The sequence below is a fragment of the Argopecten irradians genome, chromosome 16, assembly GCF_041381155.1.
Source record: "Argopecten irradians isolate NY chromosome 16, Ai_NY, whole genome shotgun sequence".
Taxonomy (NCBI): domain Eukaryota; kingdom Metazoa; phylum Mollusca; class Bivalvia; order Pectinida; family Pectinidae; genus Argopecten; species Argopecten irradians.
Genome location: NC_091149.1, coordinates 22,920,007 through 22,945,974, shown reverse-complemented (window position 1 = coordinate 22,945,974; position 25,968 = coordinate 22,920,007). Strand labels below are relative to the sequence as shown.

Here is a 25,968-nt window from a genome sequence, read left to right as displayed (position 1 = left end):
CCTGCATTTCGTCCAAAAAAATCATGATTTTATGAAAAAAAGTATTAAGTTTTGTATTTTATGTATAACAATACTATCTAGGTATATTGTGTCTTATGTGTGTAATTGTATGTCAGGAGACTTTTGCTCGATTCTTTTGTCGTTTCTTTAGACAATAAAATGTAAATACATTTACGATTCAATGGTCTTAATATGTATAACTGAGAAACACTCTTCAGAAACAGTAACTAATTATACTGCAATGTTTCAGCAGAAATCAGATCACCTTTTATAATATCTTCATTTAAGTAATATCCATGTTTTATTCAACCTGTCTCTGACATTAAAATCTGTATTTAAATGATAATTTTTAGTTTCTTTCCGACGTATGTCCAATATTTGTTAGCGTTCTTAATAAAAAAAAATTATTACTGCATATTACGGTTTCGCACTTTTACGTTCAGTTAATGTCTTTAAACATGGGTACTGTCATGTCTACCACAGTTATTCCTACATAAACTGACGAGTTTACCGTCGTAAAACGTCAAATTTGGGGCCGAACTTTGTTAAATTACACCAGCGAATTCCAGGAAATAGTTCGTTTCATGTAAAATCGATTCTGAAGTAAGAAGATAATAGCACAGTCGATGCCACATTTAGGAGGTGATTATATAGAACCAATTTTCATTTTCAATAAAAGCGATTCATTATTACATGGAAAACAGATTCAAAGGAATAAACCCTATCTTCACCGAGGGCAAAATGACATTAAAGTTTGCAGTTCTCAAAAAAAAACCATCACAGATATATTTGATATAACCATGCGCTAATACGATTACACTATCTAAACGCAAGATGAGAATCATTTTAATTAAGCATTTGTAAATAAAGATTAACAACACAATTTCCATCTGCATTTACACCAATATTAAGAATAACCTTATCCCGGATCTTTTAACCGATTCTTGAAAACTTTTAACTACCAAACCGTTAATCCCATTCATCAACACTTTATAATACTTGAGGTTATATCTTGTAATCGAAAAGCATGATTGACTCAATAAGTGTATATTTATGTAAGGCTTTATTTATAATATAACCTGATTTAATTGATCCATGGAAGGTTTAGTACCACCAAGCTGTATTGAGCAGAAGGTCAAGCGCAATATCAAGACCGAGTACATCATCAAAATATAACCAAAACTTAGCCAAAACACAACTGCATCATGTGGATTTCAAAACCTCAATACATGGATACAGAGCTAATGGCTGACATACACCATTTTCTGTTAGAGTAATTAAAGTCATGTTAACAACCAGGGTTGTGTAAGTACGCTCTCACATGTGACGGGTAGCGTGTGTGTAGTGTGTGGTGCGTGTTTTGGAGATTGCGGTATATTCTTGTATTGTAATAGTGGAACTGTTGTGATTTTTATAGTGCTGCAATGTATATCACTGAAGAATGCCGCCGAAGACACATTGCAACACATCTCTCCCGGTCACATTATATTGATAACTTGTGAACAAGTCGTCCCTGTATGCAGAGCGCTAAGCAGAAGCAGAGAGTTAGTTAGTATTAAATTAATATATCGATAAAATATTCGGTCACATTCATGTGCCGAACACAGGCGCCCTGTGATTCTCCAATGTCTCTGATTTTATTTTCGGACTCCAGAAGCGATAGAAATACCTTGGCTACCTTTCAAAGTAGTTGTAATATGTATAAACCATCATTATCAAAGACAACTTTATTGACTAGTGTTTGTACCTGACATCCCACCCTCCCAATCTGCCGTATGATTGCTCTTTAATCATAAAAATGTGTTCAATGCCCGAGTTCGATTTGGAATGGCAATTCTTTTTTTTTTCTTTTTTTTTTAGTTGAGAGGATTAAATGAAAATTGGGGGAGGGGTCACTGTTTCAAGTATTTACACAATTTCGCTATTGTAATAAGTCTGCCCTGCAGGTAGGGCATTAGAATTGTACCTGCTGCCCCTATTGCATGATCGTAAAAGGCGACTAAATTTAGGATCTTATCTTTTCTCTTCTTCATAACTGACTTTATCTTTCCTAATGCCTCCCTTGGCACCGCCTCACTTTTGGCCTTGAGTTGAGCGTTCGCCCCTGTGAGGAAGGCTCTGGGTTCTGTCCCCTGGCCGAGACACACCAAAGTCTATAAAAATGGTAGTTTCTTCTCCTGCTTAGCGCTCAGCATACAGGGAGTGGGACGACTGGTTCGCCCGTTGTCAGTATTATGTGACCGGGTGGGGTGTGTTGCTTGGAGTCTTCGGTGGCATGCTTCAGTGATATAGCACTATAAAAAGGGCAACAGTTCCACTATACAAGAAGACACAACATGAATATACCGCAGTCTCCCAAAAAACGCATCCCGCACAACATACACGCAGCGCACCGCATGCATGGGAGGCCGTCCTTGCATGACCGTAGCTGTTGGTGGGACGTTGGTTAATCAAACAAAGTAATAAGTTCATCTAATAACGAATATTGATGATATCTGGACGACTTTTTACAGAAATTGATTTTAAATTTTTTTTTAAATGCCTCGAGTTTGCAATATCTGGTGTAAATAAGGCAATTTGAAGGTTTATTTTCTGCACGAAAGGGTTATTTTAGTTTTTGATGATTACATAATTATTTTCAATAACTGGGCAATACCTACGTTCAAGGTCACAGTGGTCAAATTTTCATATGAGTCATTCGGTCATACTGTACACTGTTGCTCTTATACCATTGTATTCGGTCGTACTCTACAGGTAGCTACCTGATATATTTCCATGGAAGGGAAGAAGTTTTGTTTGCAAAACTAAATAAACAAAACTTATAATAAATTACCTGCATTAGAAGAAAAAAATTGATTGCATCTATTTAGTACATATATAGCGGAGTTGGAGTATGTTGGTCAATCGAGTCAATCGATAAAGCATCCAGCTAGTATTCAGATGGTTCAGGATTAGAATATTTCTGTTTATAAAATCTATCTCATCTTCAAAATGTTTCTGTTTAAAGATACTCCACCGTCGACAGAGCATAAATGATATTCATCATTTGAACAATAATTGATGTTTAATCGTGTATGTATATGACTAATTAACACAAAAAAAATATATAAAATAATTTATTTTGCTTTTCGTGCATGCTCAATCAGTATTTCATTCCATATAGGATATAGTGACACAGATTTTTTTAGGATGCAATTTTTTTTTTCATATTTCTAACTTGAAATAAAATTAGAAGCTCAAACTGTCCAATGATAGTAATGGTGTAAATTAAGTAACTTTTGTAACTGTAGAAAAATACAAAATCGTTTGCTAGTTTTTAATAGTGAAAACATGCTATTGGTCAGCGGCAGAGCATCTTTAAAGTAGAGAATAATTTATTCTTGATAGCAAATACCATACAATGACCATGTTTTTAAATCGATATACTCAGTTTACCTTCCCTACTAATTCGTACACAGGGTTAGTTTTAAAAAAAAGGTCGTACTCAAGGCGAGCAATATAGGTATTAAAAACGGATTTCATAGTCAAATAAATGTTGTTACATATTGATGACATTACTTACTACAGCAAATATACTCTTATATTTACATTATCACTGCACAGTACCTAAATGTTGCCAATAAGCCCAAGGTATATTTACCAGTAGTTACACTGGCAGTTAGGCTCTGGAGTATTAATACCACAATCAGAGTTCAAAAGGTCAAGAAATGACAGGGTTTTACGTCAGTATGATAATTTAGAGAAGAATATAACATATTCTATAAATTGATCTATATGGAAAAATATTCTTATTATTAAAATATTTAAAATCGATTAAAATGTTGTACTTATCGTTGTATCTCCCGGTTTATCCGTTGGACTTTAATCTATTTTGTCCGTGGCTACATACCGGACGTTGCAAGAATTCAACTCTTTCCCGCAAAATAATTGGCTGTTCCATATATTTTTCACTATACAATAGTATAAGGTTTTTTTTTCATACTTTTTAAACCTTTTTTTCTTTTTATAACGGAACTTACTATATTAATGTAAATATAAGCATTGCTTATAATTTTAACATGCATTGGTGTGTAACCTACATTGGGTTTTCTAGCATATCTATCATGGTGCGCACCATTGTCTATACTAGAGCAGAGATACAATTAAATGAAACTGTTTCGATTTTAACATCTTGTCGAAAATACATATCATGTAAACCATGAAATTGTCAAATAATTCTACAGTAACGCCTTCAAATGTAACAGTTTATACCTTTACCGAAACTAGAATCCTGTTTGAAACACCGAATCGAGTAAATGACAAACACTGATTGATTTAATATAAGTAAAAACATTGATTCAATTAGCTGTTTTTGGAGATGTCCCTTCAAGTGTAGCTATATTCGTTGTATCGATGATAAACGGGGTTTAACTTTACAGGTGGAATACATAATCTTAATGGAATACGAATTAATATTGATGTTCCACAAGGTTCAACACTTTTATTTGTATCATCTATAAATGATAATCCAAAGGGTACGAATGCGCTACAAGTGAAACAAAAGCTATATGAATATCTGGATATGTTTTTTTGATTAAATTAACGTACTTTATGCAGATATGGACAGGATCATTAAAGAAAAGCCTCCTGTGTATGTGAAGTTATGCTTGTATGAAGTACCAGGTGCGAAGTTTGGGAGACTGGTACATTCGTGCAGTGTCTTGTATTGCAGGACTCTTGTCCTTTTTTATAGTGCAATATCACTGAAACACGCCGCCGAAGACAACACGCAACACACCCCACACGGTCACTTTAAACTGATAACGGGAAAACCAGTCGTCACACTCCCTTAATGCTACACGCCAAGCAGGAGCAAAAACAGACGCATTTTATAGACTATGGTGTGTCTTAGTCAGAGGACAGAAACCACAGCCTACCAAGTGAAGGTCAATGTCTGTCTGTTTTTCAACATTTATGTAGCGAGGGTGTTAATATATATGTACGTGACAAGCTAACTAGTGAGCTGTTTTCTCTATGAGTAATGTGCACCACTACTGTTACCTTTGTAATGCTCTATACAGTGGTCGTGTTCTGTCGTGCATTTATTTCTCGTGAGTTTTGTCTTACATGTCCTCTGTCGTGATTGGCCGTGTGGTCTCCGGTATTTGGGATAAATAAAGGTAGGAATTGTGTAATGAGAAGTATGACGTATATACGTCATGCGTGCTGTCATCTCCTCTAGGTACTATTGAGTTATATTGGTAGGTTAGGTAATTTCGTAACGGTTAGGGTTGGAATATTCCCACTCAAATAGATACGGAAATAGGGGTAGGACTGGTCTTTGTATTTTTTGAGTAGGATTTTCAGCTAAGTCTATGCAGTTATCTGTATTTTTTATATTTTACATACTTCATGTTAAATTATCTTGTGTGTTTATCCTTTATGCAAGCAAACGAATGCTATAACACCTCGAACCTGTTTTACTGTTATACACGGGGCGAGTCGGAAGTAGTTTAACGTTATTTTAAACTTGCTTCAACACGCTCCTGTTACAAACATTGTACACATGTGAGACTGTCATTATATGACCCTGGCTATTGATAGGAAGTTAACCTTGATAAAACAAACAATGTACTGAAAAGGTCAGGGATGTGAACAAAAAAACGGCAATGGTCAAGACGATGGACTGTTGTTGTTCTCTAGATAAGTTTGCCGAAACCATTGGTTATTAATCGTGTTCAAGTTATGTAACGGTACATAAAATGCGTGTGGATATAATTGGTTATCAATGAATTTATGTCCTTATTTACAATTATATTCTGGAATCTATAGCCGTACCAATTAAATGCGCTAATACATGTTACAGTATGAAGTGTTCTTTTACAACGATGGCCTTTACATTTTCTATTTCACAGAAATTACCTCTACAAATTCAATTACTTTTTCAAAATGATTTCTCTTTACCACTTAATTTGAAATAATGTGATTATTTGAATGCCGTCTCATATACTAATTATCTACGTAATTACAGTGCCGGATGGTACATGTATGGATGATTGAACTCTTCAACAACACACTTCAGCTGATGGTGATTAACAGGCATGCTATGTTTCATAATAAATACAACTAATACGGCAAGGATGCTTTGATGCGTTTCCGGAATCGGTTCGCTAAAAAACAATCTGATTAAAATACATATCCTTATTATCACCACGTTTGATAAGAGGATCTGATAACGACCATTGGTTATTAATCTTGTTCAAGTTATGGAACGGTACATAAAATGCGTGGATATAATTGATTATCAATGAATTTATGTCCTTATTTACAATTATATTCTGGAATCTATAGCCGTACCAATTAAATGCGCTAATACATGTTACAGTATGAAGTGTTCTTTTACAACGATGCCTTTACATTTTCTATTTCACAGAAATTACCTCTACAAATTCAATTACTTTTAAAATGATTTCTCTTTACCACTTAATTTGAAATAATGTGATTATTTGAATGCCGTCTCATATACTAATTATCTACGTAATTACAGTGCCGGATGGTACATGTATGGGATGATTGAACTCTTCAACAAACACACTTCAGCTGTGGTGTTAACAGGCATGCTAATGTTTCATAATAAATACAACTAATACGGCAAGGATGCTTTGATGCGTTTCCGGAATCGGTTCGCTAAAAAACAATCTGATTAAAATACAATTTCCTTATTATCACCACGTTTGATAAGAGGATCTGATAACACCCCATTGGGGATCACGTCGAGATGACCTTTGGAAATGGCCAATTAAATTGGCTGTGCCAGAATCTTGAGGGGGCGAAATAGTTTGAAAAGGCTGTCCAAAAATTCTCGTGTACGTATCATCCTGCCCAAAGAGCACAACAAAGCTAAATGTATAAGCATACTGGGACGAAATGGCGTTAAAATTTGACGCAGCAAATGTATGTGATCTGAAGTACACGTGATAGAAAGGTATCGAACATGACCCTTTATGGAATGTTCTCAGATGCATGTTAATCCGGGCAAAAAAGGTTACGATAGGTATTCTAACGCCCTACCTGCAGTGCACAATGACATACATCGATGTTGAAATAAAAGACTCTTTATTCCAACAGTGGTTTTCTTCAGAATGTTTATACCAAACATGTAATATATATCTTAACGCTACCAAAATAGGGACGCTTCCCAAAATTGTCGTCATCAATAATTAAGGTGCTTAATAGTACCTGCGACAGTTGTCATATGTCATATTTTGTCCTGATGCTTATCATCTCTATTCAAATATGAGAATAATGAATTTGTGAAAAATCCGAGAAACGACGTCATGCGTCAACCCTAAAAACCCTATGTATTTTAAAACATAAAAAAACAATTGCTGAATGGGGTATTTTTGACAGATTTATTTACTTAAATAAACTAAGAAATGTTTAAACTTTCCTTAAATTAATTCAGAAATTTTATCATGTCTAGACATTTATAAATCAAATCAGATTTAGGAGGTGTACTATTTCGGGTAGTCGAACCTGCTGAAAGTTAGTGCAGGACCGAGGATGTGTCAAAGCTCTCTTTTTTAAAGTATGCACTGCTGAAAATTAAGAAAACCAATTAAGAAAATATAACTAAACGCATCTATTTGTTGAATGTTTAAAGGAAAATTTGGATTGAAGCACATATTAGAAAATTATCCTTAAAAAGTATACCAATTTGGGTAGCGTCACTCGAAATGTTATTATTTGTTTCTTAATAATAGCAGTTATATTTCATTGATATGGATGGAAAACTTCATATTGTTCACGAGTGCGATAAGAACCTGAAAAATTCTCGCTTTGTTAAATACAGTATAGTTGTTGTCTTATAAGTTATGGACTATTGATAATTGTTCACACCAAATACTGTATCTTGCGCGATATCCGAGCGCTAGTGGCGGATAGTGCAGGCAACTGATATCGAAATTATGTCTGTATAGGGATTATTTTCTTTAGAGATGCGATGTCATTTTCCTTAAGTACTATTCGAATATATTCGAATATCAGATCAGATTAATATTCGAATATTCGTTTTAGATACAGAAAAAGTGTTTTATATAACCATTGAAATTATTTTGAATGGCTCTTAAAGATATATAAAAACGCGTGCGTTGTCAATCAAACCGAAGTGAAGATGATACCAGAGATATAAATAATAACGATATTTAGTCATTTTGTAGTATTTTTGCATTTTAAGTAACACGTTACTTGTGTGTCTTTTCATGATTGGTTATAAGCATCTGAATTAGATACCTTCTTTAGAGACATAAGGAAATCAAAACATAAACATGAATGAAACACATGTGTAACATATCAGTACACTATAAAAGTCAAATGACGATTTTTAGCATAAAATTTGAAATGTTTTGCTACAAATTATACATATTTAATATATAATCAGTGGTTTGTTAACATCAAGAACTACTCGATAAATTAAATTTAAACAAGACTGAAAGTGATTTTGTCAATGCATTTTCATCTTTCAAAGCAGTTTTCTGAAATATTAGATAATGCATTTTTGTAATGAGGCGATAAACCGTTTGCACATATGTATATCGCTTAGCATTTCTATAAAAAAACTTATTAAACATCAGTGGGCTGCTCATGTGCCATATAAATGCTTGCTTTAGACACAGTATTCACTTGTTGTTAGCGAAGCGATACCGGGAGTCCTAATGTCATCATAAATGTAGAAAGCGGTAGAATTCGGTCTTTAGCGATAGATTTAACTACCCGTCATGTATTTCTATGCGGACCAACATTTCAACAAACAATACATTGTTTGTACATTTGAAATGTCTGAGGATCGGTAAAAAGTTAAAGGACATATTTAAATTAAAGTTTTGTTTTCTCTTTAAGAACATTATTCAACAGGGGATTGTACATATACATGATCTGCCGAAAATAAAATAAGAGATAGAGGTCAAAGTGTTTAACAACTGAACAGAGTGAAGGTCGTAGTTATATTGCCAGTAGAGGACTCCCGTAGGAAGATTACCGTTGATAATGTGGCGAATGTTTGAATTATGTATAGTTCAGTGGATAGGGGAAGTCAATAGATAGCCGAATCTGATTGGTACGTTTAACTGTGCGGATGATTTATTGTTCCCCGGTCAATAAACACTAATATTAACACCAACATCAGTGGAGCCCAGATATTGTTTGGTATCTGGTTAATGTATAGGGGCTCATATAACGCTATTATTTCATATTCGATATGACGTGGTAATTTGAGTTTGATAAACCCCGTTTAAAACAACCAATTGTTTTCAGGTGATATGTTCGTTTAAGAAAAGCTTCATTGAAGCCAAAGGAAGAAGCAAGTTTAAAGCCGAAAGAAAGACGAGAAATGTTGGCAGTAAGTGGATGATCAATTTTGCATTGTCTGTTGAAATTGTTCCGCATTGAAATTGGTTTTCTTACAAATACTGAAAGGCAGTTTCTGTATTTACATGGACTTCACCTTAATCAGTTAATTGATTTCTAAGTAGGAAACACTTCTAAGCACTGTGTAGCGTCTTAATTACAATACACTTCTAAGCACTGTGTAGCGTCTTAATTACAATACAACGCAACTGCATAAGACTAGCCTATACTGATATACATGTATTAAAGAAAATCAGAATATATCTGAACGTCCATTAATAGCGTTGGCGGTTAGATCAATTAACCGCTATCGACTTAAAGTATTATGATCGCACACAATGTCTGAAGATATAAAACACAATAATATTCTCAGATACTTTATAGTGTGTTTTTACTGAAATATATTGCCTGATAACATCTAGAATCATTCAAGGACGTCCTCCTATATCTTAATGTGTTGCTCTCGTTTACTGAAGACTAAGCAGGAGTAGATGCAACATTTTATGTTTGAATGTGGTATGTCTCGACCAGGGAACATAACCGCCCGCTGAACTTAAAGACAAAATTGAGGCAGGTTATCTTTGCAACTAACACACTAAGTGAGTTATCGTAAATTGAAGTACATTTATGAGAACAAAAACTTAGGTTTAGATTTATAGTACTGTAACTGCCATATATATCCAGACAATCCCGGGAGTCAGACACTGAGACAAAATTGCACATCCACCAATATATGACACTAAAACCACGCTTATCAGCAAGTTCCTATAGTTATGTTTGACACAATCTAAAACGGATCGTTTACATGAAACTATTCAAACAAGAGTACGAAACGCATGCAAGACTACCAATAAAAATCGTCTGCCCAAAAGGAGAAAGAACAGTAATAAAAACCGGACATTTTCTGTGAGAGAATAATGTTATACGGCAATATGTCTTGTTCGCACTGTTACATTAAATCTCCCAAAAGATGCATGCTCTTTCGTTTTTGTGTAGAAAGCGTGTCTGGAGTTTACTGTCGTAGAAGCATGGTGTATCGATTGAATAGGACGTATAAATACAAATCAGTTTCAGTGGCTGAAAGGCGGGCACAAGTAAAACGAAAATTGGCCACAGAACAAGCTGTGATAGTCACACACAAGTTCCAACGTCCGTCTCATACTCCAGCACTGACAGCTCCGGCCAATCGATAGGGCGAATCTCGCCAGTGGTCAAGCGATAATTCTGCTCACTGTTTTATTGACCATAAAAGAACGTGCGGAATTGACAAGAACAGAAAAGAAACGTGTTACAGGGTGCTATCTGGACACTGACCACTTTCATGGGAACTCTGTGATACTCTGGACGATCCATCAACATGTTTCAAGGTAAGATATTTCTGTGTATAAACCTATTCTAATCTGTATCGACATTATGTATACAACATTAGTCTCTGACCTGATAAATAACTATAGATTCGTACATTGTCACTCTGGTACATCATTGTGTATTGATTGACGCCCGCTATATAAACACATACACACTCTTACAAAGTATTACAGATGAACTCTGTTGCGCTCATTGAAATCATCGCAAAAGATCTGTTCTTCGTTATTACACGTTCATAGAACATCATACTGTGATATGGGACATTTAATTTGGCCTAAGCTTAAACTCTGTCGCAACCATTGACGGTAGTCGGACTTTTTTCACACTTTTTAACTATAAAGTGTTTCTGCGCAGCTAGAAACACTGATATCGACTTTGTCACTAGGTGTTTTGTTAGATGGCTAATCTCAATTCCGTGGTCTTTTGAATTTTATCAATCAAATGTCACTTCTTGGTCAGTTTTATTTAACCCAAATAAAAAATGGCATTTCCAATTCGTTTAATCTGTGACATCTTTTTAGGTGACATACCGCATACATTAGCAGATTATTTAACTTTAAGGTCACATAATTTAAATTCATTCTGCTCTTTAAAGTATCCTAGTTATGCGCAGACTATAGTTCTGATTTTAACAATACGAGTGGGAGTCGAGAGAGTTATTTTAGTTTGGTCAGTTCATTGCATGTCATCACAAAGCATCATTATTAGTGTTTCTATCGCTGTAAATGGCATGTTACAATGTGGGAAAAAAATCAGAAATACTTTTTGATGAAGTCTCAATTCTACATTAGATTAATTGCAAATAAATAATGTGTATCTATAATGTCACATTCTTATTACGAGTAACATATTCTTCAAATTCAAATATAGCAGAATACAAATAACTCTCAAATATTGTACATGTATTTGGTTTTGTTATCATATGGTGTAGTACGTCAAAATATTTACAAAAAAAAAATCTGTAAAGCTATTATGGTCAGAAACTATGTTGATAATTCAGGGTAAAACATGTTGCACAAAACAAGGCATTTGATACATATATTAAGTATTTAATAAGCTGTGTGGACTGGTGTCTGTAATATATTCGCAACTGACATCAAGACTAAAGATATAAAAAATAATAAAGTCATGCTGCTTCCAACAGTCATAACTACACATCTATATAAATCGATTTAAATTGACCACTAGAGGCCATCCATTTCGCAAACCGAGACATCATATGCCAGGTTTAGAATCTATCACAACATGAAAAATATGCAACTGCCATTTTCTGTCGTGTTAGGGGACAAATCACAGGTGAGAGATCCTTGTGTGTACCCTAATTTTGTTAACAATGTTAATTTTCAAATCTTAAAGAATAATAAACAGTTACTATTTCATTAATGGCAGAGACACAAATCACAGGTGGGATATCCTTGGTGACATTTGTTCTGTCATTTCATTCAGAAAGCAAAAAACAGCAAAAGTCATCAAATCTTTAAACTTGCTATTTATGCCATGAGACAAAAATATATGTGAAAAATCCTACTGTCACTACGTCCTCTGATTTACATCGCCCACACATCTGACGTCAGATTTTTTTTAACAAAAAAAATAGTTCGCCGTTGTCGGTATAATGTGACGGGTAGGATGTATCGTTTGGTGTCTTCGACAGTATGCTTCAGTGATACAGCACTATAAACAATGCAAAAGTTCCACTATACAAAAAAGACACAACTCGAATATACCACAATCTCTCACAACACACTCCCGCACAACATACACACAACTGACCGCATACATGGGAGGCCGTCCTTACATGACCCTAGCTGTTTTTAGGACGTCCATATAATCACACAAACAATCAATCCTAACAATAATAACGCCATGTACTATCACTATTAAGTACCATGGCGAGGAAACATATTAAAGGATGAGATGTTTGATGACATTGAGCTTTTACACCGAAGTGACATACACTAATTATACACCAATATAATGTCTTGAACCTCGTCATACCAACAGGGAGATGTTTGACTTGATCATTCATTTTAACACTGATGTAACACATGTAAGCTGTGTCAAAATACCCACATTACAGTGTTGTTAAGCCCTCAATTAAGTCTTTCAAATGTCGATGGCCTTTTTACTGTAATTCATCTGGACGTGTAAGGAGGACTTATGGATGTATCAATGTAAATCCCAACCTCGAACATACACCATCAATCCATACATATTTAAAGAATACAGTTCGTATATGTCTTTTTTGTGCTAGCGATAATTCACACTGATTTCATGTGATAATGATTCATGCAACTAGTGTCCGGATTCATATTTGCAGGTTTAAAGTTATTTTATATTTTATTTATTTAAGCATTAGAAGTTAAGAAATAGTGACATCGATGCAAATAGTTATTTTTTCAGACTACTTGATAACATAGAATACGTTTAAACGTAGGATGCTATTGATTGTTCAAAGGATATTTTTTTCTAAATCAATAAACAACGTTGCCGTCTCTTTTGTGACGTCATAATAACGTCGGGTTTTCGCGCCATTCTTGGATTTTGTCTTCAAAGTAGTATGAAAAGAAAGTCTGCCAATCAGATAGTAGGATATAGTATGAAACGAATACAAAAACATAATTATATGCGATGCATCTTGACTATTATGCGTAGTTGGCGTTGTTCAGCACATGAACAGCCACCAGTTTATTTTCACATCTCAATATTGGTACGTCACAATAGTTGTTCCAGCGATAACGGGGGATGGCTGATAAAATGACTTTTCCGTCCTTGACGATCATACTTGCTTCATTTCGGATGCATAATATCTCTATTATAAAAAAATATTATAAAATATTAAAAAATTGTTATCAAATGTAAATATAAGTGCACTTCTTGTGGAAGTTGCCGCTGTCCTGTTGGCATTCATACTCCCATTATTGCAAACTTAAATTGTAACGGACCCTTTATAGTGCTGAATCACTGACAGGGAATAATAAAGCGTTTTAAAAATCTTTCAACGTTCATCACACCTTTACATCTTCTTAGCTCTTCGTTTGTATACTTTAAAGTATAATTGATAAATATTCTAGTATGTACTTTTAATACATCACCACTGATATAAAGAGTTGGTCACGTATACGTATTTGCCTCTCATTTTAAATCTTATGATGAAAGAGCAAATATATGATTTAAAAATACTACACCGCTGACGAATGGTATTTTTTCTCTATTAAACAGGAGCAGACAATTTTTTTTTCTTCACTTAGAAAAGATACTTACATTACTCCAATACCATAATTGAAAAGTTATATCTTTCTATTTTGAATTCAAGATAAAAATGATTTATTGCGTCCCGAAAAAGTCCATGGCACTATGACCTTTATGAATTAAAGTACTAATTGCGCATCCATCAAAAGCAATGTTAATTTATTTAAGTAGTTGTTTGTTAATAAGACATACTTTACACAATCTGATTGAAATACAGATCCTTGTAACTACTCCGTGAAAAAGAGGATCTCAGAACATTCCATAAAGGGTCATGTTCGGATGAACTTTCTACCACATGTACTTCAGATCACATACCTTTCCTACCCATTGCTACGTCAATTGATAACGCCATTTCGTCCCAGTGTACATATACATTTAACTTTGTTATGCTTTTTGGGCGAGATGAATACATTAACAAGAATAATTCGGACAGCTTTTTCAAACTATTTCGTCCCCAGTCAAGATTCTGGCAGTGCCAATTTCATTGGCCAGTTCCAAAGGTCATCTAGACATGACCCTTAACGGAACGTTGTCAGATCCTCTTATCAAACGCAGTGATAATAAGGATCTTTATTTAAACAGATTGTAATTTACATGAGTAGCCACCAATTATTGCTCAAATGCTGAGTATCGTTTATGCTGCCGGTAGTGGAGCGGACATGAAAAAATAAGAGATTATTGTAAATAAAAAGTGCATGATTACATGGGATTGACGTAGAGAACATCGTCACCTACATATACGTAGCGACTGATATATCACATGTAGCAATATAAACATATTTTAATTCATGAAGATATGATACAACCAAAATTTAGGTACACAAAGTAAGCACGTAAAAGTTGTTTATATTGTTGATCTGAAAAACAAAAATAAAATAAAAATATCGTTCTCTTTTTTTTATTTTGTCCTTAGCCTCTAGCCTCTTTGGTTGTTTTGTAGTCAAACTTCTAATGAAATTTCCCCCACACCGGATGTTACAACTTAGCTCCACATGGCCGTATTTCATGTTGTATTAGATTCCCTGACCTTTAACCTCCTCGTGACCTTAGACGAGTGGCCTTGAATCTGATACTCGTTACATAAGCGCCTCACATCTCACAGATTGAATGACGTATCCGAGCGAGGTGTAATAGTCCAGCCTGATGTGTCCGATGTAATCTTTTTCCTATGAATACTTCATGTCTTTGTTTGCTCCTAAATAGTTTCATCTGTCGTCGGGACCTCAAGCCTGTAGCCAATTTGAATGTAAAATCTACCACTTGTAAACTGGTTTGTGGAACAATCTTAGGAGCCAGATATTTTGTTATTTCCTGTATTTTGAGTCGTTTCCATTCTTGACGTTTATTTCCAACTAAGATGGAATGACTCGTTTTCAAATCGTCATCGCTAAAGGAAAATATGCATCTCCTAAATTGGAAAAATCTGACAAATTCAAACTCAAAGTCAGTTTCTCCTCTAACTAGTAGAAAATAATTCTCGAAACAAATACGAAATTGATTGAATGGTATACGTTGAATATATTAAATGTATTCTACTCTAACGTTGCCATGCAAATTTCTCATCAAAGAATAGGTCATAATCTAAATTTTAGAAATCAAATAAAAAGGTACTTTAAAATCGTAAACGTAAACTGGTTTCTGCTCAAGCGATGGCATCATAACTTTGCCATGAAAATATAGGTCATAACATGTTTTTTTGCCAAGTCAAAACTGTATTGCTCAATTACAACTTTATCATAAAAATATAGCCTTGGTCGGGAGATGTTTTTAAATCAAATCAAACATCCATGACTTGTAGTTTTCTAAACGTATAGCGTGATAAATCTGTTCTGTGTGTGTTAGGTAATATCCTTTGTTCCATCAAATTAATCAGTCTGTCTAGTAGAACGAGAGACGGCCCCAGCGATACAGTTCTACCATTACAGTATCGCTATTGAAATCATATACGAACAAACAAATTCATACAGTGTATCGGAACAATCAGAACTGGTGTTCGTAATGTTGTCGATGTGAGGTCAACTTAAAAGCGATTATCAAGTTACATCAACGTAAAGAGCATGACGACGGGAAATAAACACGGAACATTGTGTTTGGATTAGGTCAGGTTTGATAATAACTGATAAATTAGATTGCCTGTTGGCCTAGGTAACCAATTATTAACGTGGATATCCCTGTGGAATAAAACAATGCCAGGTATAGTCTGTGTGACGGATTATTTGCTAAAATTCCATTCTTCAGAGTCCTACCATTATTGGTATTTCAGAGGGATTCACGTCTAATTCCTTAAAGTGAATAGTCGGGCAAAGAAAACCAGTCTAAATGCGTTCATTGCCCTTCCAAAAGTTCTCGCATATTAATACGACGGTCAAGTTCTGCTTACGTTTCCCAGTTCTGACCATTGAAATAAAGAAAAGTTGAAATTATTGAAAGCGAGGCTGCGTGGAAATGTAACCATGGATATAGTCAACCGGGAGGACGATTTAGGATTCCTATACTTTAAATTAATTTCTTCGTACGCAGACAGATTTTGACGAGATAATTTATTTTTCTATTTCATTTGAAATTATACTGGATACATTCACACCATTGTTACCGACTTTAGCCATCCTTGCCCGACTGTTCACTTTAAGTGTATGGGATTTTATAAAGGATTAGAACCACTTCAATACAACGTGTTATGATATAAATGTATTTCATTGAAAAAAAAAATTTTAACACTGAGATTTCAGGAAGGTATTTACTGCTATTTCTCAGAGATCTAACTTTATTGATATCGCAGCGATTAACGCCCAGTTCCCGAAATGTATGTGACTTAATAGGATCAAACCAAGTTCAATACAATGAGCCTATCAACAAAACATCAGACCACTGGCTTGTCTTGGATTAAGTATATTTCATGAACAAAGGCGTTGATAAAGAAAATCATGTCTTAACTTATTTGTTATTTAACCTGTATTTCCCAATCTGAAGTTTCTGTCTCCAAATAATATAACCTATGCATAGGTCGAAGTAGCCTGAAATCTATTTACGGCACAGAACAACATAACTGAAATATTTGTTTAAAAAAGGCAATTAGCAAACACCAACCTTATGTAAAATGTGCGAGCACTACTTTATCGTTTTGTTATCAAATACAGATAATGTGAGCTATACTTCACATATTGATTCTAATTAGGCAAAGCATCGCAACAGGAAATGGCAGTAGGATCTAAGTCTGTATGGGAAGAAAGACGTGTCTAGATTATTTTCAGTGAAGGATAATTATGTATCCCCAGTAAATATTGAGAGGCTGACTTCTACTTTCAGAACTGAAATTAAAATACATCCGTAAGGCTTAGAATAGCTTCCTGGTATATGTTAATTGTTAGATGCAAGTTTTCGTTCCTTTATCTAAGCTAAAAGATTGAGGATGTCATTTCATCGAAACGTTACTTAATACATCATGTGACTCTGAAAAATGTGGTAATGATCGAAACATCCTACATTTACTCACATTTGTAAATATTACATTGTTTTACGCTCTGTTTTTCTGGTTTGCTTTATCATACTTGTTACCATGCTCGTTATATAGTTTAACAGGATGAGAATAGAAGCAGAAATCTTCGAAGTAATACGATAAATATTTTTGTTGTGCAGAACGAAGTCAAACGGATCTCTTTAACCGAACCTTTTGTACATCCGTTTTCTTTCAAGTCTAATTATGAAGAGGATTGTTGGTTGCAGAGGCCAAGTCAACAGAATACCTTGTTAAAACCACATTATTTTGAATACTGTTAAGGCGTTGGAGTGATCAATCAACTTTTGATTAAATAAGTGTGAAGCTCGCACTCTGTTAATCTTTCCGTTTGTTTAACGACACATGGACTCGGTAAACCCGTTATTGTTATAATTATTAATTTGTTCGCCCGTTGTCAGTATAATGTGTCCGGGTGGGGTGTGTTCATTGGTGCCTTCGGCGGCATGTTTCAGTGATATAGCACTACAAAAAGGGCAATAGTTCTACTATACAAGAAGACACAACATAAATATACCGCAGTCTCCCAAAACATGCACCCGGCACAACATACACGCAACACACCACATACATGGGAGGCCGTCCTTACATGACCATAGCTGTTAATAGGACATTAATTAATCAAACAAACAAACAAACAATGTCAGGAGAGAAGTCTAACGCAGGATTAGTGTACTGTAAAATGCGGATGTAAAAGAGAAATGAGAACTAAACTACCAGGTATAGTTTTGTTCACATCCTACAATTTCAATTGTATTTAAACAGACAGGAAAACCTGTCGGAATTAACCCCTGGTTATCATATACCTTAGTCCAAGGCATCTTATCGAAACGATTGATTTGTCCGTTGTTAGTATAAAATGGCTGGCACAGCATATCTTATATAGGGAAGGTCGTATTTATATGATCTTACCAGTTAAGACATTAACTTTGAGCAGTAAGGCTTGGTTTGTTGTAATAGATATAACGCCATTTTACCATGTATGGTTCCTGAATGGCGTTCTCCCGTGTATGTGTGAATGTCTGTATGTTTGACCAAGGTCTGTTTCCTTACTATAGTATATCTAACAACTCCCATGCTAAAACTAGTCGCCAACTCCTTGTCTGAAGTAGGTACCTCTATTGTAATATATTATGGTTGTGTAGTTGGTTGTTTATATGAACGTCTCATTAACAACCAAGGTCTTTGATGGATGACATCCCGTGTGTGTCGCATGTTGAGGTGAATGTGGTTTTCGAAGGTTGTGGAATGTCTGCCTATTGGCGCTTTGTTATTGAGAAAATCATTGAATGTATTAATGATTCAATATTATTAAATAGTGGGCATGTTATAAAGGTATCTGAGTGATGTGTTGGTATTTTCAGTGAATCATTCTACCGAAGACTCCGAACATGCGCACCCATCTGGTCGCATTAAACTGACAAGGGACAAACTATTCCGCTCACTCCCTAAATGCCGAGCGCTAAGCGGATGGTTGTACTACCATCTATCTTGGTTGAAAGTATTGAATCTAGCCGATGAGATGTACCACTTTCAGGTTAAGTATCTGGTTGTTGTGAGCTTGAACTTGATATTATGATTGACTCATCTGCACTTATATAACGGTAATGAAATTTAGTTTTCTATTAGAACAATATGTTACAAACGGTTATATCAACTTTTACCTTGTGTTCATGGATTCAAGCTTATGGAAATGCTAGTTATATAGCTATGGTTCAACGCAATGTCCATGTATGAGTTATTTCGTTCCTCTGTATGGAGTTATGCTGTAATTTCACGGTAAACATGGAATATATTGATTGCGATATTTTTATTTTATTTTTTCTCTAAACAGATACTTTTCTTCTCGCTTGACATTGATAGTAACCCATATATCGGCAAATACATGTTTGTAAGCTCTGTGGTGAACGATGAACACGAAAACGACTTATTTTCGTTTCAATCTGACACTCTTTCGCCACAAAAACCGGAACTCAGACGGAAATAAATACACGTGTTTAGATCATAACGTCACTCAAGCGTCCCAATAGGGTGTATTACGTAATACTCTGTACATCTACTGGAGATCGTAGACGCCTGTTTGTTAGACTGTAATGGTGGCTAGGACGGATAAAGTACAAGATACAGACTGGACATTGAGATGGCTTTCTTCTAAAACACATGTAAATTTGACGTTTTAGATATTCGATTTGATTTGCACCACGGTAATATAGCAGATGCTTGGATGAGAGGTTTACACCGACTGGAGGTAAACATGTAAAAAAAATAACCAGCATAAATAATGATTTTCAAGCTAGAATTTCTATACAATGTAATAGGATTTGCAGTATACAGTATGTTTTATTTAGTTTCATGTTTCTTGACGTCTTGTCTACAGCTAAGGTCATATTAATACGGTTTTCATTGCATATTGCGTTTGGTGAGAAGGTACATGTACGTGTTTGAGAAGGTACATGTATGTAATTGAGAAGGTACATATATATGTTTGGTTGGCAGCAGTATGTTTACCTCTTATTTCACGTAATGCTACACATTTTAGAATACAAGTGCACAAAGGCATTTTGCAAGATGAAGAATAAAATTTGGTCAAGGTTCGGGAAACTATTTTATAACAAAAAGGTACAGTTCTTGATATGTCATCAAAATAATAGTATTTATATTATTAGGTCCAATATTGATCCACTATATACTATCATATTATACGGATTAATTTGCCATTCCCTGTGGTTTACAGTGACGTTTCATACTGTAACAAGACGACAATACTATTATAGAACATATTTTATCTCCATCTTATTGAATCATCGTGGCATTCAATGAGAATGAAAACGGATATTACAATATTTCCCATTCTACCAACTGGGATTACTCAGGAACACATAAACATGCTGACGGAAGTTTCTCTGCTAAACCTATTGATATTTATTCATACTTTCGATGTTCTGTCAACGAAAACACACCTCATAACAAAACAGAATAATATCATCTTTTTAATATTCAAATTTGAATATTCAAATATTAGGAAAATAATCGGTCTTACTCGAACCTGATTTTGTTCTGTTTTCCTGTTTTAGCACTACCGTACAATCTAGGCAGACCTGTTAGACTGACATTGTTTGTTGATTTTATTGATTCCGGGAAAAGTTACGATAACCAACAATTATCCAACTAAATTCAATATATGATTAAGGTGGGCTTGATATGACACAGGTTAATAAACAGGTTAATAAACAGCAGTCCTCTCTATAAGACTTAACCAATATTAGAAATGTTCTTTTTTCCATCATTAGCATTGGCCTTTAGCATATAGATGAAATCGAGCAATTTTTTCCATGCATTTCTATTTTATTTCGCATGAAGCAGACATGTTGAAATAATTATCTCATCTAATATGAAAATGAGTAGGATTTTAACATCATATGTACCTCAGCAAAGGTCTATAAATATCTATAATATGGAACGGTGTTAATGTATTTAGTAATTTCCAAAAGGCATACTATGTTTGTAATAACAGGCTATATGTAGTATATACTTTCATCATTCATTCAAGTTTGTCTGTTTACCTTTAGCAAGTTACCAGGTGTCTTATGATCGATATGCCTCCAAATTATTGCTGTAGTATTTTTTCGGCAGGTGTCCCAATTTATGTAGTTAAGCTTGTAATTTTGAATGAAACGCTTTATTTCTGGATGACGTTTGATTGTTTTCCGGTGAACGCCTATGCTATGGCGGTGACCGAATGGTTAAGATGACCCGGCATAATACCACAAGTCCTTCACCTGTGGGTTTCGAGTTTGAATCCCAAATTTGACAATCACAATATATATTTACTGATGTAGGTCAGTAGTTTTTTTTCTGATGGCATGTCCTTGAACTACCCTGTTAATAGGACGTTAAACAAAAGAAACCAGTTATCAATAACAATAGATGTCTGACGATGTGTTGCCACTATACGATTACATAGTATATTGGTGCTCAGCATCATGTGAATGAGATATGTTTGCCAGTATTATATGACTGGATTGGAAGTGGTGTATGCTGTCTTTGACAATATGCTTAACTAAGATACCCCTATACAATCGATAATAAATCGACATTACCGCAGTCTCCCAAACTATTCACGCGAATCACACAAGCGACACATCGCATATATATGATACAAGGAGGAGGGCCGTACTTAAATAATTCTAACTGTGATAAAGACGTCAAGCTTAATTTAACAAAATATCTCTTTATGCCGTACATGGTCGTTAAAGAGAATCTCTATTTCTAAAAAACGCATACATTGGATAATCTAAAAGAACGTGTCTTCTTTAAATCAGACAAATTGTACATACTTCATTTAAAGTGAAGCTCTTGTCAGAGGGATCAGTTACTATCGTCTATGGTTTTGTTACAGAAATTATCTTATTGGTTGTAAATTATCCGCAATAGGAAGGCGATATCTATGTTTAAACGTCTCAGAAACGTCGGAGGGTGTCCGTAAGACATCAGGTAGAATTTAGCACTGTCCACGCTTCCCCTATCAGCCCGATGAAACCTAAACTCTTATTGTGTTCGTGTATCATGTTTAAAAAATGTTGTGAAAAAGGCATATATTATGTGCTAATAAAATCTCGTTCCAATTGTGACTTCTCCGTGTACAATAAATTTCAGGAGATACTATTACGAAGAAATTAATGTGAAGTGCCTTTCCCACAGTTTGTTTGATTAATTAACGTCCTATTAACAGCTATGGTCATGTAAGGACGGCCTCCCATGTATGCGGTGTGTTGCGTGTATGTTGTGCGAGGTGCGTGTTTTGGGAGACTGCGGTATATTCATGTTGTGTCTTCTTGTATAGTGGAACTGTTGCCCTTTTTATAGTGCTATATCACTGAAGCATGCCGCCGAAGACACCAAGCAACACAAGGAGATACTATTACGAAGAAATTAATGTGAAGTGCCTTTCCCACATAATGTGTTGTTTTAATCTCTGAACATAAAAACACGCACCATATCAGACTAACAGATTCTTTAAGTGCCTTCCTCATTCGCTGATTATACTCGTAACTAGATAGAGTATGTATGTGACTTAATGTGTATTGCCCGCCCCATTTAACTGGCACTGCAGCCGCGGAGTTGCAGAATTTGTAATTGCATCTTTTGATTACCTTCCCAATATCGAAAGCTTTTAGAACACGTTTTAGAAATCACGACTCTTCTACTTTAAACCTGCTTTTAGACGGCATTTTCAATTAGAAAAACTCTTCTAAGATTTAAATCATGTGTTCACATTTCAGAGAGACATATAAACTGTTGATACCTTAATTAGGTATGCACAAGGTTCTAAAGCAAAACAAGATCGTCTTTAAAAACACTCTAATCTATTACACTGTATCAGTATGATGTGAACGGGCGGGGTGTGCGGTTCGATGTCTATGGTGGCATGCTTTAATGTCGAAGCACTATAACAAAGACAGATGTCCCAATATCAAAAATAAACAAAATTAATATACTGCATATTCACTTACCCATCCAGCCATGTGTGTGACAACATGAGGAAATAATCTTAAAATCTTAAAATCAGACCAATTGCTCATTAAATTACTCAATCTATTGCCATCTGGCTCGGATTTCTCGAGACAAATATAAGTCAAAAACTTATTTAAATCATATGTTTTTCATATTAAAATTAAGAGAGAAAAACATTTTGACTTAAGTCTGTATTTTTCTTTCGAGAAATCGGCACCTAGAAATAAAAAAAAACGTCATAACTCATAAATATATGCGATATTTTATGAGCTATGTACACTTGTGTTTGTGAGTGTGACTTCTGGCAGTTATATGATATGGACCGAACTATTTCTTATTTAAGATAGTGTTGTCGCACTGAATCAGTTTGAGACTTTCACGCATTTTGATGACGATGTCGTCAATGTGTTTTTTATCCTGAGGGCTACATAGAAGAGGCAACGTCATTTGAAACCAATAAAGAGGCTTTTTAGCCAGGGAAACACCAATACTTGTTTATAGCAAATACGGAATACCGCAATCAAAACCTAACCTGTCTCAATGATTCAGTCGGCGAAGATAAAGCACTATCGAATGGGATTCTGTAAATTGAAGCTCTAACGCGTAATGGAAAGTAAATAATAACGAGCTAGTTAAAAATGTCAATTCTCTTTTGTTTAATGATATCCTTTACCTGGCCATCAGAAACAGTAAGTGATTGTGAGCAAACAAGCTAATGTGTCTATCACCCTGACCGAGAAAAGTGTTGTTGGGATGGCTTATCAGTGCCACCAGAAATGCGATATCATATCGCTTATTTACGTTATACACGACATATTCTCTTTCTAGATATTTTAGAAATATTTCCCCGAATTTGATGTCGGTAAAATAACGATATGATTTAGATAACAATACATTAAAACCATTTGAAATCCTTAAAACATTTCTGTAAATAATATCGCGAGACGATGTTAAATTGAAGCTGTTAGGTACTACTTAAGAGGTGTCATGTAACATTGAAGCGGACAAAAAACGATTGCCATAAAAATGGTAGGCCCTGCTATTACTTAGCACCCTTCATAACGGAAGTGGGACGACTGGTTGACCCGTTTTCAGTATAATGTTGCCGGTTTGGTTGTGCCTGTCAGCGTCTTTGGCGGCATGCTTCAGAAAGCACTATAACAGTGCAAAGAGACACAACACAATTACACCGCTGCATCCCAATGTATACAGATATTATCACACGGTACACCTGGGGGCCGTCCTGAAATAACCCTGACTGTTAATAGGACGTTAAACCCACTAAATGAATAAACATTTATAACAAATACTTGGATACGGTATCGATATTCTCCATATCAATGTCTGTTCTGTCTCACTACATCACCGTTATAAGCCTAACTGTTTTCCCTAGGCATGCGTCGAACTTTTCAGAGACATAATAAACATTCTAGCTTTGCCTGTTGTTTTTGAGTCAGGAAGAACGATAAATGTGTTTCTGTTTTGTGATAACAATATGATAATGAGTCTAGATGAAGGGGAGTTATAGAGTTACTGTCTGTTTTCTTTCTAACTAAGGTAAAACAATAGTTTTTTATCAAAGACGGATTCATGTGAAGAATATCTAAAAAGTAATGGTATGGTTTTTTTTTCATTTGGTAAGTTTCCGATACACATCAGATAAACAAATTTGTATCTCAAGCATTGGAACATTTTTCTACATGTAAACTTAGTTTGATCATTTAAAGTGCTATATAGCCCGTCATCACGATTCAAATGTTTCACCACAAATCAGGTTACGTGACAAGATTCTATGTCGACTTATAAGTCAGCACAAACAGATGTTCTTTCAACAAAACACATTTTTAATAGAGATATCGTCCTTAGTTACCATCTATAGCAATAAAGTTAACCCCTCATTAAAGAACAAAATTACTAAGGAATCGAACACTGGTATCCGGCGTACAAAACTATGACGCTCTTGACTTGAGTCAAAGATGCATGCCTCGTCCGCTGATTGACAGATACCGTATTTAGCAAAGTACACATCACACTTACCCGCTTTTATAACTCAAACACTAAAACAACATTTGCCTGAAGCTTTCAGTAGAATTAGAATTCTAGCCTAGTATTTCGGAAAGAAAAACATTCCAAAAACTTTTCTCTTAGACTAGTAAGATGTTTCTGTAAAATAAAAACAACATATAAGCAGGATAGACGACAAAAATAGATCGAATCACAGTTAAATCGACACATAAGTAAAACAAGATATAAGACGGATAGAAGACAAACATAGATCGAGTCACAGTTAAATCGACACATAAGTAAAACAAGATATAAGACGGATAGAAGACAAACATAGATCGAGTCACAGTTAAATCGACACATAAGTAAAACAAGATATAAGACGGATAGAAGACAAACATAGATCGAGTCACAGTTAAATCGACTTCATGCAGCATAAAATGTTTCAGCTTTCAGTAGACTTAGAATTCTAGCCTAGCATCTCTTCTTTATTCAGATGTAGCAGGATAGACGACAAACATAGATCGAACAGTAGTTTAATGTTAACCTTTACTGTTATTGGTGAAACGTTACCAGGATTTGAGGGTAACTAAATCTGAAGGTTAATCACCCCCACATGTGACAAGCAATACATTCTGTAAGACACAAAATAAACAGATTCGGAGATGTAACCCTATTTGTATCACAAACATCAAATGTTAAGTCGGAAGTACAGGTGTTGTTGATAAAGCTAACTTGGGATTATTTAAATAACGTCAATTTGTATTCTGCTCCCTAGCGAGGCGATAGGTTTCCAAGATATATAGAGGCAAGATCGATATCGCCTAGGCTTAAATGGTTAATTCGGAAAGACAGTAACGTAGGGTCCTTGAAAAACTTATAATGCATGGTTGTGTAAAAGTAAAAGTATCAGAACGACTGGTGATGATTCC

General features: G+C 35.0%; 1 protein-coding gene across 1 annotated transcript in view; it reads left to right on the top strand.

Moving 5' to 3' along the window:
• The first annotated feature begins 10,493 nt into the window (after positions 1-10,493).
• Positions 10,494-25,968, top strand: part of LOC138310516 (MAGUK p55 subfamily member 7-like) — a 97,859-nt gene continuing 82,384 nt past the window's right edge. Inside the window, exon 1 of the mRNA XM_069251769.1 lies at positions 10,494-10,751. The gene's annotated coding sequence lies outside the window, so the exon portion shown is untranslated. The remainder of the gene's footprint in view (positions 10,752-25,968) is intronic.